The sequence below is a fragment of the Prinia subflava genome, chromosome 2 (genome assembly GCF_021018805.1).
Source record: "Prinia subflava isolate CZ2003 ecotype Zambia chromosome 2, Cam_Psub_1.2, whole genome shotgun sequence".
Lineage (NCBI taxonomy): Eukaryota > Metazoa > Chordata > Aves > Passeriformes > Cisticolidae > Prinia > Prinia subflava.
This window is the reverse complement of record NC_086248.1, coordinates 16,505,777-16,518,267: the sequence shown is the minus strand read 5'-3', so window position 1 is coordinate 16,518,267 and position 12,491 is coordinate 16,505,777. Positions and strand designations below refer to the sequence as shown.

The 12,491-nt window shown below is 38.2% G+C and overlaps 1 protein-coding gene across 1 annotated transcript in view; it reads left to right on the top strand.

The window, feature by feature from the left end:
• RNF144A (ring finger protein 144A) overlaps positions 1 to 12,491 on the top strand; it is a 62,510-nt gene that overhangs the window by 12,074 nt on the left and 37,945 nt on the right. Inside the window, exon 2 of the mRNA XM_063425265.1 lies at positions 2,737 to 2,819. The gene's annotated coding sequence lies outside the window, so the exon portion shown is untranslated. The remainder of the gene's footprint in view (positions 1 to 2,736; positions 2,820 to 12,491) is intronic.

Below are 12,491 nucleotides of genomic sequence, written 5' to 3'. Positions count from 1 at the left end.
CACCTTATAGGAAGAGAAGAGAGGGCTAATTTAATCCTTGGTTTCTTGGTATTTATAACATAAGCATTTTTCTCCTGGCATGGTAGAGGTATTACTAATGACAATAACACTCAAATTCTGCATCTGATCCTAGTTTTTACATCTTCTAAAGGTCTTTTGAAAACCTCTGTATGGTATAGAAAGAGCAACAATAATTATTAGTGGTGAAAAAATTCCTGGAAGTGATGTAATATGGAAAGGGTGGAGTGTGAGCAGCTGCGGTTTTTTTCCACCTGCATTTTTATTAGTAGTTACTGGATTCCTGTGTGGATAATTTTAATATGGACTTCACGTCATCCAAAGACAAATGTCTAAAAATGTTGAATAGATTGATTAGTCAGCTCATCTCTGTGAGATAAATTGCTTTATTGCTGACGGACAATAAGACACTAGTAACAAATTATTAAGAGAAAAGGCTGAGAAAACTGAGAAGGTTATGGAAATTATGGGAAAAGCATTTTTGGGGAGAGTTTACATGAATTAAATAGCAATAAAATAGTCCAGTGGCATGTGCAGGAGATGACCATTGCTTATGTCCTTTTAGAAATTCTTGAAGTTGGATTCACTTGGTTGAAGCCTGAGAAAAGGACGAAGATATTTCAGGATAAAAGGATACCATTTATATTCCAGCATAACCATTTTAGTCATCTAAGAGATCAGAAAAAAGACTGCATTTTCTGTACATTATATGCATGTTCTTTCTACAGGATTTAAATATACCACTTCTTGATGAATATAATGATCAGTCTGCAGGCTGGGGGACTGGCAGGATGCTGGCTATTTAATAAGAGCCTCTTGGGAAAGTTTGTATGGGAGGGGAGGTAAGCGGTTTGCCCATCTGTATAGAGCTTAACCTAATAGCTGGATAACTCCAAGGAAATGCCAGAGAGAAGGGTTGAAATTGCCAGTTTGTATAAGGAGAGAGAGAGAGTTGGGAGTAGAAGGTAAATCTGTGAGGTCCTTCTATAGAGAGGATAAACTGAATTTTTGTGGTTGGAAGAGATTGCCCAGGAGCAAACACAAGGAGTGACAAACACTGCTGATAAAGAGCTATTTGTTTCCTCAGGATCCCTCCTGCCTTTCCAAGACAAAAGTGGGAGAGAGGGTCCCAGGAAGGTGGTAGAGCGGGTCCCAGGTAGAGCGGTTAGTGAAGTGCTGAGCAAGGTGCTGCCAAGGGCAAGGTTTTAAGAGGAAGAAAAACATTAGGAGATGCATAAGTCAGATGAAGCTGATGCAATGACTAAGGGTGCTGGCCCAGGACAAGTTGTGTGCTAAAAAGGAGGAGAGCTGGCAGAAGAGATGAAAAACATCTGTTGTAGAGCTTTAGGAAATGAGCTTGAAAGTAGCTTCAACACTAACCACAGCCTGACTATACAAGAGACTGAACATCTTAGCTACCTTGACAAGAAAGTGTGTTGTACTCAATTTTTTTACTTTCCTTTTTAAATTTATTTTCCTCCTCCCATTTAGAGAGTGATAAGCATAACTAGAAACACTGTCGGAAGACCCAAATGGAAAGGTAAACAGCTGTAGCTCTTCAAACCAGTAAATTGCCCTTCCTGTCATTAGAGAAAGTGGTGAATCTCTGGAGGTTTCCAGCCCAAGGCAGGTTGTATGCCCAGGCAGTACTTGTTATCCATGTAAAAGCTACTTCTCTTGCTGTTGGGATACTTGGATAATGTGTAATCATTTTTAGTGTTCAGGTTAACAGTCTGATACATCCCATGGACCTTCTGACCCCCAGGTACAGGAAAGAGTTTTCTTATTTTACAAGTAGATACACCATAATGAAAATAGATTTTGATTTTCCTCCTGAAAGGTCAAGATAATTTAGGAAGAGGACACTAACAATTTTTGTCAGTTTTCCTAATTTTCAAACAAGATTTGTTTTAGATAAGTAGGAGGGGAAGGTTGAAGTGAGGAGGATGTGGAAGAAGTGAGAGGGGGAACCTGGTTTTGGTGACACAGCTGTTAGCTGAATAACTGATCAGTAGCCTAGAATTTTGGAGTACATGTATCTGAGCTTTTTTCGAGCAGTGGTTGCCTGAGTAACAGTAATTACTGTTTGTTTTTTCTAGAAGTATGGTAGATATTTTTCCCATATCACATCTCCCTCTAAATGGAAATCAGTGGAGGATGAGAATGTTGCAGGAATTAAATGCTTACTTTAAGGAATTTTAAATGTTAAGGCATACTTCAATCATTACAAATATTTTCAAATAGCATGTTGTTTAATACTTAGGATGAATAAGGAAGATGAGGACTTTGTGTGTTTGGCTATAAACTCATTCCTAGCTGCATTTTTTTATATTTGGTAACAAAAGTCAGGTTTTATGTTTAAAATCTACATACTCAGTTTGAGTAAATAAGTTTTATGAGTATTTGATGGTGTATTTCTGAGAAAAATCACTGTTGGATAAATCTGAAAAATGGGAAATAGCTTGCAGTGAAAGTAGGACTCTGCCAAATTGCTGTTTCCTGAATTAATAGAATGGTAAAATTATTGAGTTGAAAAAGACCTCTAAGATTATCAAGTCCAGCTGTTAACCCTGCACTGCCAAGTACACCACGAAATTTTGTCTGCTAAGACTGTGATATGACACAATTTTAAAAGCTGCTTGGCAAAATGGAACTCTTAGTTCTGGTTTTATATGGTCAGTTGAAATACAGTGTGACTCTTATCTTTTTGTCTTTCAGACTTGTCTAACACAACCAAAATCGTAGACTGGTTGGTGATTTCTCATGGGATCCCTGTGACGGACAAAGGAGAGATTGTTGTGGTAGGTGTTTGCCTTGACTGTCTTGATAACACTTGGCTGGGGCACAGACAGATGCAATTTCCAATGCAGCCACACTTTTATAGAACTCTGATGCCAACAGAAGCTGTGGGAGGGGAAAAATACACCTGAGAAATGGGTTTTACAGTCTTTGGAATTGCTCTTGTGGTTCCCCATAAAAGTGGAAGCCACATAGCCTGGGGTAGTATAAGAGGAGAGAATTTGTCAAAGTTTGCTTTTAATTATGGAGCTCTAACATGAAAAGGGTTGGTTCATTTACCAAACAAATGTAGGAAAATACCCAAATCTGCATTTTAATTAGCTTCCTAGCAAAATCCAAGTCACAGAGACTTGTTTGATAGCAATCCTCAAAGCCAGGTTTAATGGTACAACCTAAAATGGGCTCACTAGGCTTTCATTTTTAAAACTCTACATACAGTATATATGTGCATATGTATATACACACATGTATAAAACACTTATAAAAATATATCTTCATCTCTGTAACAGAGCCTGTTGTGCTTTCATATATGGTTTTTGATTTAATAGTTATGTTTCCCATGTACTCCATATGTTCCCACTCCAAATAAGGGAGTGAGATAATAAAGTGATTTCCTTTTTAAGATAGCTACAGTTCTATATGTACTCCATAGCAAATTATTGATATAATTGGTAAATGTATCTCCAGTCAAACAAAATACATAGCACATATTTATCTTCATATCTTTTAGAAGGCAGCAGAACTTGTGTTTAAATAATGAAAACCTATCTATTTCTCTGTGGTTTGGAAAAGTCATCCTGTGAATATCACTAGAGCTGCAAGTTCTGCATTATGCTTGCTCCAATATATGTCTACATGCAGAAATAATGGTATTTTTAGATTTTTTATTTGCCTGAGCTTGTGACTTGCTGTTGGTATCTTTCCATTTTTCCAAGCAATGCTGCTTTTGCACACATTCATTTTCTGGAAATTGTACTAAACTTACTGACTAGCAGACTATACAATTTTTTTCCCTACTTTTCTTTGAAAGTCATGTTCTTGGCTTAGTTATCAAAGTGTAGTGGTGTTCTTACTTGCCTCTTTTGATTACAAGAAAAACCTATTGTGAAAACAATCATACCCTCATTGGCTTATATTTAAGTATTGGAGATTTAATGTAACAATAGGTATTCTCTGCTTGAGTAACATATCTTAATATAAAGAAGTGCTTCTTAATTATATAGCTAGTTGAAATATTTTTCATCTGTTTCTTCTTTTTTTTTGCTCCATTTTTTAGTTCTAAGTAGAAAAATCTATATTTTCACATCCTTTTTACATGCAGAAAATCTCAATGGGAGGGGGAGTTAACTCTCTTCTTAAGAGAGTTAACATTTATTTTAAAACCAAAATGCCTGCCACGGTCTTTCATATCGCATGCTTAAAAAGAAGTTAGAGTTGAAAAAATAAATCTACAGTTTTATTCTTTTCTTCTTTAACAGGTTGATTTAAAATTTAAATACAAAGAAGCAGAAAGAGGGTTTTTTGGTCTCTCACAGTGCTATAGTTAATTCCTTTCATAAACTTTCAGCTTAAAAGTAATCAGCATTTTTCCTACTTTTAGAAAGCTATGCTAGGAACATATCATTCATTCCTGATGCTTAGAAACTTGAAGAAAATCCTTATAAAAAGTGGGAAATGTCAAGTTTATACATGTCTGTCCTTAGGGTCAATGATTTCTTGAAATAGTTCCTTTCTCATTTAGTGATGTACTTTACCCTGCATCATGGGCATTCAGGGAGTGATCATATTCTCTTCTTGATTTCCATGTGGGAAGCTAAATGAGCCAAGGTTTCTCAGCCTCTCTCTCCCTTCCTTCAGCTCTCCATCCCTCTCCTGGAGTCCCATGCCTTCAGGTGTACTGGTCTGCCTCTGCACCCATTCACCACTGTGTTCTTTCAGCAGTGCAGCTTGTGTCTGTTCTCACCTTATTGTTTTAGTCTTCTGCTGAGGTGCCTCTAAAGACCCTCAAACTTCTCCAGGCACCATATCCCATTTTCTGGAACACGAGGGGAAAAATGTGTGTAATGCACTCTCAGGAGCTGTGTCCATTGTCTTGGAAAAAGCATGCATAACTGGTCAGTGTTTTTTTCATTTTCTCAAACAAGTGGAAACCTAAGTTGAATGTGATATGTTCGGGCAAAAGTCAAACAACCGTGACTGTGAACTTCTGTGATCTTTCCTGGTCTTCAATCAGTGTGAGGGTAGCTCTGACATCTTGTGAACATAACACAGTTAAAATGTGCCTTGAGGTCTTGAATCTTTCTGCTTCCTTCCAACCCTGTTTCACTGAAATGGCTCTAAGGAATTATTGAAATGGAGCATGTCCTGGCAGAGATCTGTATTGGAAAATATTTGTGGCATACAGATGATCATGAGGTATTTGTGTAAAGACCAAGAACATACCATACATAGCTCAGATGATTAATACAAAGCAGAGAAGCATTGCCCTCTGATTTTCCTCGTCTGGCAGGCAAGACCCTGTCTGTGTGATTGTGAACATGGGAAGACAGCTCATTGATCCTTCTTAAGCATCTAGAGAGGCTTGTGCTCTTGTCATCTTTAGACATGCTTTCATAGCCTGCTCCTGCTCATTAGTAGGGAGAGAAGGGAGCAGATGGGGAAAGTCAGAGTTTGCCAGTAAAATGCGAAATTCTTCTCTAATGATCTAGTGTTGGCTTGAAATTGTCAGATTTTCTATTAGAGTTGGTAATTTCTGTCTCGTTGTTTATAACCTTAAAATAGTTCGAATGTTTCTTTTCCCTGTGCAAGGAAACAATCACAATAAAAATATTTATTTATCTGAAGTTTTGCTTCAGATAAAGATGTTTTCTAAGTAGCTGTCTGTAACCTTAATGACAGCTGAGACCTATATAAACTAAATCATTTTACCATAATTTAGTGACAAGTGGGTGATCAAGATCTAGTGATACATTAATAATTTGAATTATTATTATCATAATCATCATTATCATGTTATGTCTTATAGCAGTAGCCAAAGGCACAACTTGGCTCAGTCCAACATAGGAAACTGGTAACTAAAATAAAATTTATTCAAGATGTAAATATCTGTCCACAAAAGTCAAAGTGTTTTTTCAGCCTGTGACATGAAGATAGAGTTGCATTGTGGAGGTGGCAAACTCATTCTGTGATGTCAGCCACAAGGTAAATTTATTTTTAATTATAGTTCATGAGACAAGATGAAAAATTAAATGTATTTATTGACTTCAGTCACAAAAAATCTTCCCCACTAATAAAGAAGGGTTTAAGATGGGAAATACTTACCAGTATCCAAAATTTTTAAAAGTAAATTATCTCTGCTTCTTCTAAAGCCATCTGTATTTCTTTGTTTACATGTTTGGGTCTGGCTCTAGCTCAGATCAACATGGAGGTGATTCTGACCAGGCAAGGCCTTCTCAGCCTTTATGATTTTTAATTCTTAGTTTTGAGTGCCCCTCTGGTGCTGAAGAAGAACTTAGCATCCTATTGAAATAAATAGCCATAAATTGCATTTCTGAGGCTTTATTTCAAATGTTGAAGGGTTTTTTTTTCTTTCTATATTTTTGTTGTTTTGTCACAGGCTGGTATTTTTTTAAACCATTATTACCTTCTAACATAGGAATGTTTTGGGGTTGTACCATATACCAAAACCTGATCAGGGGTTATTTCTGACCTCTTTTGAAGTTTGTAGAATTAAGTCTGGCTGTGAATGTTAAATTTTTGAATGGCTGCTATGTGTATATACAACATTGCCTTTTTGTAGTTTGTTCAAGGTTCTGTAAAATTAATCACCTTTCTGTTAAGAGGGGATTGCAAGAGTTAGTGGAGTTGGGGATAGTTAATTTTCTCCAGCTCAATGTGTGAGAAAGGAAAGACACTGTGTCTTGTGTGAGAAAGGAGGGCACTGGCTACAGCAAATGTACAAAGTATTAAATGTGCTGGAATGTACTGGCAGTGTATGAAGCAGGGGAAGAGGCACAAGTCAAGACACTTGTCTGCTCTTGTGTATTTTGACCTTTATTAAGTTAAGCAACCACTGCACAACATACAGCAATTTTGTCTTGTGCAAGAATCTTGTTGCTGCATAACAGTCTGTTCCTAAGCTTTCACAAGCTTTCTTCCACATTTTTTATTTTTTTAATGCAGTGTACATAACTCCATTACAGCAGTACTTGAGAAATTTTCTTGTCCCTAGATTCAGATATTAAAGTGGAGCCTCTAATTTTCTCTGATCAGGTTCCCATTCTCCTTTTCGTTATTGATCCTAACAAGGATCGATAGCTCTTTGTGTTTCCTGTCATGTCAGTATTACTAAATCTTCCTCCCATCCCCAGCAGTTACAAATTCAGCTCTTCCTGCTTTCTTCTGGCTTGCATCTTGCATGTCTCAATCCAGTTTCACTTTTCTATAAAATTTGCAGGTTGGCTTGAAGTAACACTGCAGAGTAAGAACTGCCAATGGGAGTGAAGCTGCTAGAGAGATCTGGATCTCAGAGAGGGAAACTGCCCACTTCATCCCTTTCCTTTACAGCTTGCCATATTATTCAGCAGTCCTTTTAATGTCTCTGTTATAGGCTGAGGTGCTGGTTCCCCTTTCTGTCAAGCCTTGAGCTCAGGGCTGGGGAGGAAGCAGGTTTTGGTTGGTCTGTCAGGCATAAGCTGAGTTGCACAAGCAAGCTGGTTTTCTGAGAGGCTATGGAAAGAACTTCTCCAAGCACTTGGGAGCCCTCTCAAACCTCAGCACTCACTGTTCCAAGGCCAACAGCTACTTTTCAACACTGCTTTCTTTAACCAAACAGCAAAACCGTTCTCCACAGAAGAAAACATCTCATTTTGAGAAATAGTTGGGGAGGCAGGAGAGAGCACAAACTGTGTCACAGGATAATTATATTGTCTTATACACTACATACCACTTAGCCTGCTTTTTCCATCTGCTAACTCTGACCACTGCTGTCTTTGCAAGAGCCCAGACCTGCTGGTTATTTCAGGTCACTAGCAGGTATTGTAGCATCCTCTTCAAGCCAGCTCAGGTGATTCAGATCTGTAGTTAGAAGTTAAGCGCAGTTTATTGCTCAGTGTTAAAGAGTTGTGCCTAAGTGTGAGAGCCTGTATTGCTGTTCAACACCTGGGTGAAGAGGTCTCTGCATAGCCCTCTGACTTCTTACTCTAGTGCCGTTTATCTGTGTCTATAATTGGTTCCTTTTATAGTGCTTCAATTACTTTTTATACTTTAAGTCTTTATTAGCTATTTTCACAAATGGTTGGTTACTTCTATTGGTTTCTAACAACCACATGGTTAGAAGCCCCTTGTGGTCAGCTTTTGCTTTATATGTTTTTAAATCTAATATTTGGATGATTCCTGGTCTACATATCCTTCTCATTTTCACCATCTCCCATGGGTCTTCTTCAGTGGGGTTTGGGTTTTTTTGTTCTTTTCAAGTACAGATAGATTATGAATGTGCTGGGAGTTACTGGCCTGGTTGTTTTGTCAGTCATATTCCCAAACGCCTCATTAACTCCAACTACATGACTTCAGCTATTAGACTTCACAGGTTTAGAGTTTATATAGCACTGCCTTGGCTTACAGCTGGTCCACTATGTCTGATGCTAAATCCTCCCTATTCTCCATCTAGAACAGAGTTTGGTGTAGCTGAAAAAAACCCTGAATTTATTCTGTTGCATTATGGGGTCTTCCTACACTGCTCTGCTATAGCCTTTCCCAGCTAAGTGAGTTCTGAAGCCCACCAAGCATGTTGGTTCAAGTTGTGATGCTCTTGCTCCCATCTGTGCTCATCAGTATAAAGAAGATGCACTGCTTTGTGTCTTCAGTTTTTAAAGGAATGGTTTGTTCCAACTTTTTTGGAGAAGCATCTAGTTCCTGTGCTGCTCCCTCTTGTTTGTTTTTTAAAGTAGCACTACTTTGCTCTTGAATCTATTTAATTGGTTTCCTGCTGAAAGAAACTCAAGGGCTGCCTTTGCCAATTAACTAGGACAAAATACTCGGTTAGCAGACAATGTAGGTTACCCAAGGATTTCAGAAAAGAAATGTGGGATACCTTTGATGGTTAAGCAGTTGTTGTTTGGTGGTGGGTTCTTGTCATGAAACATGAAATGGGAATTCAAAGATATTCCAAGTTTGGTTCCTTCCTGAAAGCTTTTTTTTCTGTGTAGTTTTAATATTGACAAACTATTTAATCCTAATAACATATCAAACTTTTAAGTCCCTGTCAAGCATTTACTTTCTTTTGATCAAACAAAAAAAACCCCTCCAAAACCCCAGCAAAACCTAGAGAATTACTTAAGGCCTTTGACACAGCTCAGTCATATAGTAAACTATATTTAAGAACATTAATAGCCATATTTAAAATGAAATTTCTATTATTTGCCTTCTTAATTGCTAGGTGCAATAATTTCAGCCAAGAAAGAGCAATCAGATTGAGTTTGTTACTAGGAATATATAAAAACCAACCACAAAACCTACTTTTAAACAGTGGGTTGTAATCCATGCTGTTTGGTTTAGAACCCCTGCAGCAGTTCCTTTCCAAATGTCTATTTTAAACTGGTATGTCAGACCTCTGGCTTTTTTTTTTTTTTTCACAATGTCCCAAACATAAAACACTATAATGACCATTAAAGTAAATAGGAAAAAGTAACAACTAAAGAACATAAAAAAAAAATAATAATACAGTGCATTCCCTTGAAATAGAGAGGTATGTTTGAAGAGGTGGGTGGTGATGTGTGTACCATGTTACTTGGTTGGGACCATAATGAGCAACCTCATCTGTGATCTTCCCAGCAGCTGGAAAGAGGGCAGGCTTCTGGTGGTCTGTGTCTTGTTTGGTTTGGGAAAGCACGAGTTGAACTTGGAAAGTTTCCTACTATCTGAAATGGACACTCGACCTCTGAGAAGTGTAGAGTATCTACAATTTTTAATTCAGCCTTTTAGTCATAACTTTTTCAAGAAAAAAGGCTTTTTTCTTTATTACTTATTTCAGTGTTAACTTGACTTGATTGGTCTGCTGTTTTTGGGTTTCATACAAAGGGATGAAAGCTACAGGAATCAGAACTGCTCAGACAAATACTGTATCAGGATACTGCCTGATGCCCAAACAGCTCTGCAGAAAATGGTTGCTCACTAAATTCAGCTATTCATGTTTTTCTGAGGCAGGGAATTTACTACCAAGACTGTTGATACTAGTTGAATTGTCTTACAGCTTATTTGTATTGATGTAAAGTTCTGTAACCTCTGTCCCACTGCAGTGCTCACCAAGCAAATATAAGAGAATCTTTTTCCCTCAGAGGAATTTGCAGTTGATTTCTGTTCATAAACTAGGACTGTTCTGTGTTTTCAAGCTCCTGAAAAGGTTTCTATCAGACATAACTGATGTCCAGGGTAAAAGGCCCGACACAGATATTTTACTAAGGAAGAAGCATGTTTTCAAAGAACTATTAGCCTTTTTCTGGATCTTGTTTTGGTGGGACAAGCTTTAGTTACCTTTTTAGTTACCTTTTAGGTAATGGACATAGGCTTATCATTTGTACCTGTGGAAGGAGCTTGTTTTCTGAAGTGGCTGAGAGAATATACTGTGTATGTAAATGCTTTAAATATAAGTATCACTGCTTTATTTTATTTCCTTCTTTGGGAAATAAAAATGCTTTTGTCCTTACCAGAATAAGTCTATGCAAATTTCAGTCACTTTATGCAGCAAACCTCTCTGCTGGGAAACTGAAGAATAAGTAGGTGTTTTCTCTCCCTGTGCCCAGTGTGCTTTCTGCTGGTAAGCAGGTCAGCACTATGACACACAAGATGTGCAGTGAGGGCTGTTTCAGCATCCTTCCTGCCCGTGTGCGTGAGCACATGGAAGTTACACGTTGAGCAGGATGCAGGTGGTTTGTACAGGTACAAAATCCAAAAGTGCTACAATGCATGTTCAGCATGAGGTGTATCCTGAACACCAGGACCAGTTGCAACATTTGTGTTAATTTGGGGAGGGGTTTAATATAATCTAGGAGTGCTAGGAGATGATGCAAAATGGTAGCAGGCAGTTTCTTGGCTAGGCTGCCTTAGTCACTGCATGTCAAATCTACAGCACTTATATTTAAAGCATTTATATACACAATTTATATATTTCCTACGCCACTTCATAAAACAAGCTCCTTCCACAGGTACAAATGATGAGCCTATGTCCATTACCTAAAAGGTAACTAAAAAGGTAACTAAAGCTTGTCCAAAGCTTAACCAAAACAAGATCCAGGAAAAGGCTAATAGTTCTTTGAAAGTATGCTTCTCCCTATGTCAATTATCTGTGTCAAGCCTTTTACTTTGGACATCAGTTATGCCTGAAAAAAAACAGTTCTTGAATTTTTCCAGTGAAGGAGACTCTCCAACCTCTCTGGGAAACCTGTTCCTGTGCAGTTACCTCCACAGTAAAGAAGTTCTTCCTCATATTTAGGTGGAACCTTCTGTTCATTAGTTTCTGCCTTCTGCCTCTTGTCCTTGCTAAATGAATTAATTGGTAGGGAAAGTGATTTGCCACTGTAGAACTTCCAGTAGCTTGTTCTTAACGTTTTGCTTTAAATGAGTAAGGAAACTATAGTTCAAGTGTCAAAATTTAATTTTTAATCTTAATTTACTACATTTATTCATGAGTAAAAAAACCCTAGAAGTAATAAACCAGAGACCAGCACCTATAAATTTTTGAGCTGTCCTCAAGTGTACAAAGTGGTACAGAGGAAATCCCAAAAGCATTTCTCTGCATGTGTTCCCAAAATCAAGAGGTCTGTAACTGTATTTGTTGCCTAGCCAAGAAGAGCCCTGAAGGGAGCATTTGTCACGGTGGTGACTCTGTGCTCTTTGTTCCTTCCCTGTTATGTTTTCAGTTATTTCTTGCATGCCCTCAGTGCTTCAGCCTTTGGTTTTGGTATCTCTGCCTGTGTGGTTGTGTTAGGCACGGTCTCTGCCATGTGCTGCTGTTTTCTGCAGTAAACAAGGGTTATATATATGTGTTGTACTGCAAATGTTTTAAGATGGGGAGGGAGGAAAAAAACCAGCAACAAAGCTGGAAGCATTACTGTGCAACAGTAGTATTTGTTGTGAAGGATTAGAGCTGGGGCTGGTGTCGAGGCTAATATATTATACCTCTGAGAATACTGTTACATGCTGATTCTCTGCAGAGGGAGAAGTACAGGAAAAAATGTACTCAGGCAGCTAATGCACTACTCATCCCCCATCCCCTGCTCAGCCCGTGTGCTGTGGTTGGGACCAGCTGATGTGTCTGTCTGACTAAGCTGCGTGAGCTGTTCAGTTATGCAGTAAGTTTGGGATGGGTTATCAGTTGTTCCTTATATCTCAGGTGATGTTCTAATCATCAAATTCTTTTTTTTTTTTGGTGCATGCAATCTTAGTGGTTCACACTGGCATAAGAACTTTCCCTTGATTGTATTTGTTGGAAGTCTTGCAAGGGCTGTGCTAAATGACTTCACCAGACCATCACTTAGAAGAGAGCAAATAAGCATCTGTCCCTAATCCAAGTGCTGTTGTATATTAAACATCTGTCTTTAAGTTCTCTGGACAGTGTGAGTGACATACCTGTGCACGTGCATGTGCTGGCTGTCACACAAAGACATGGAGATGAAGAG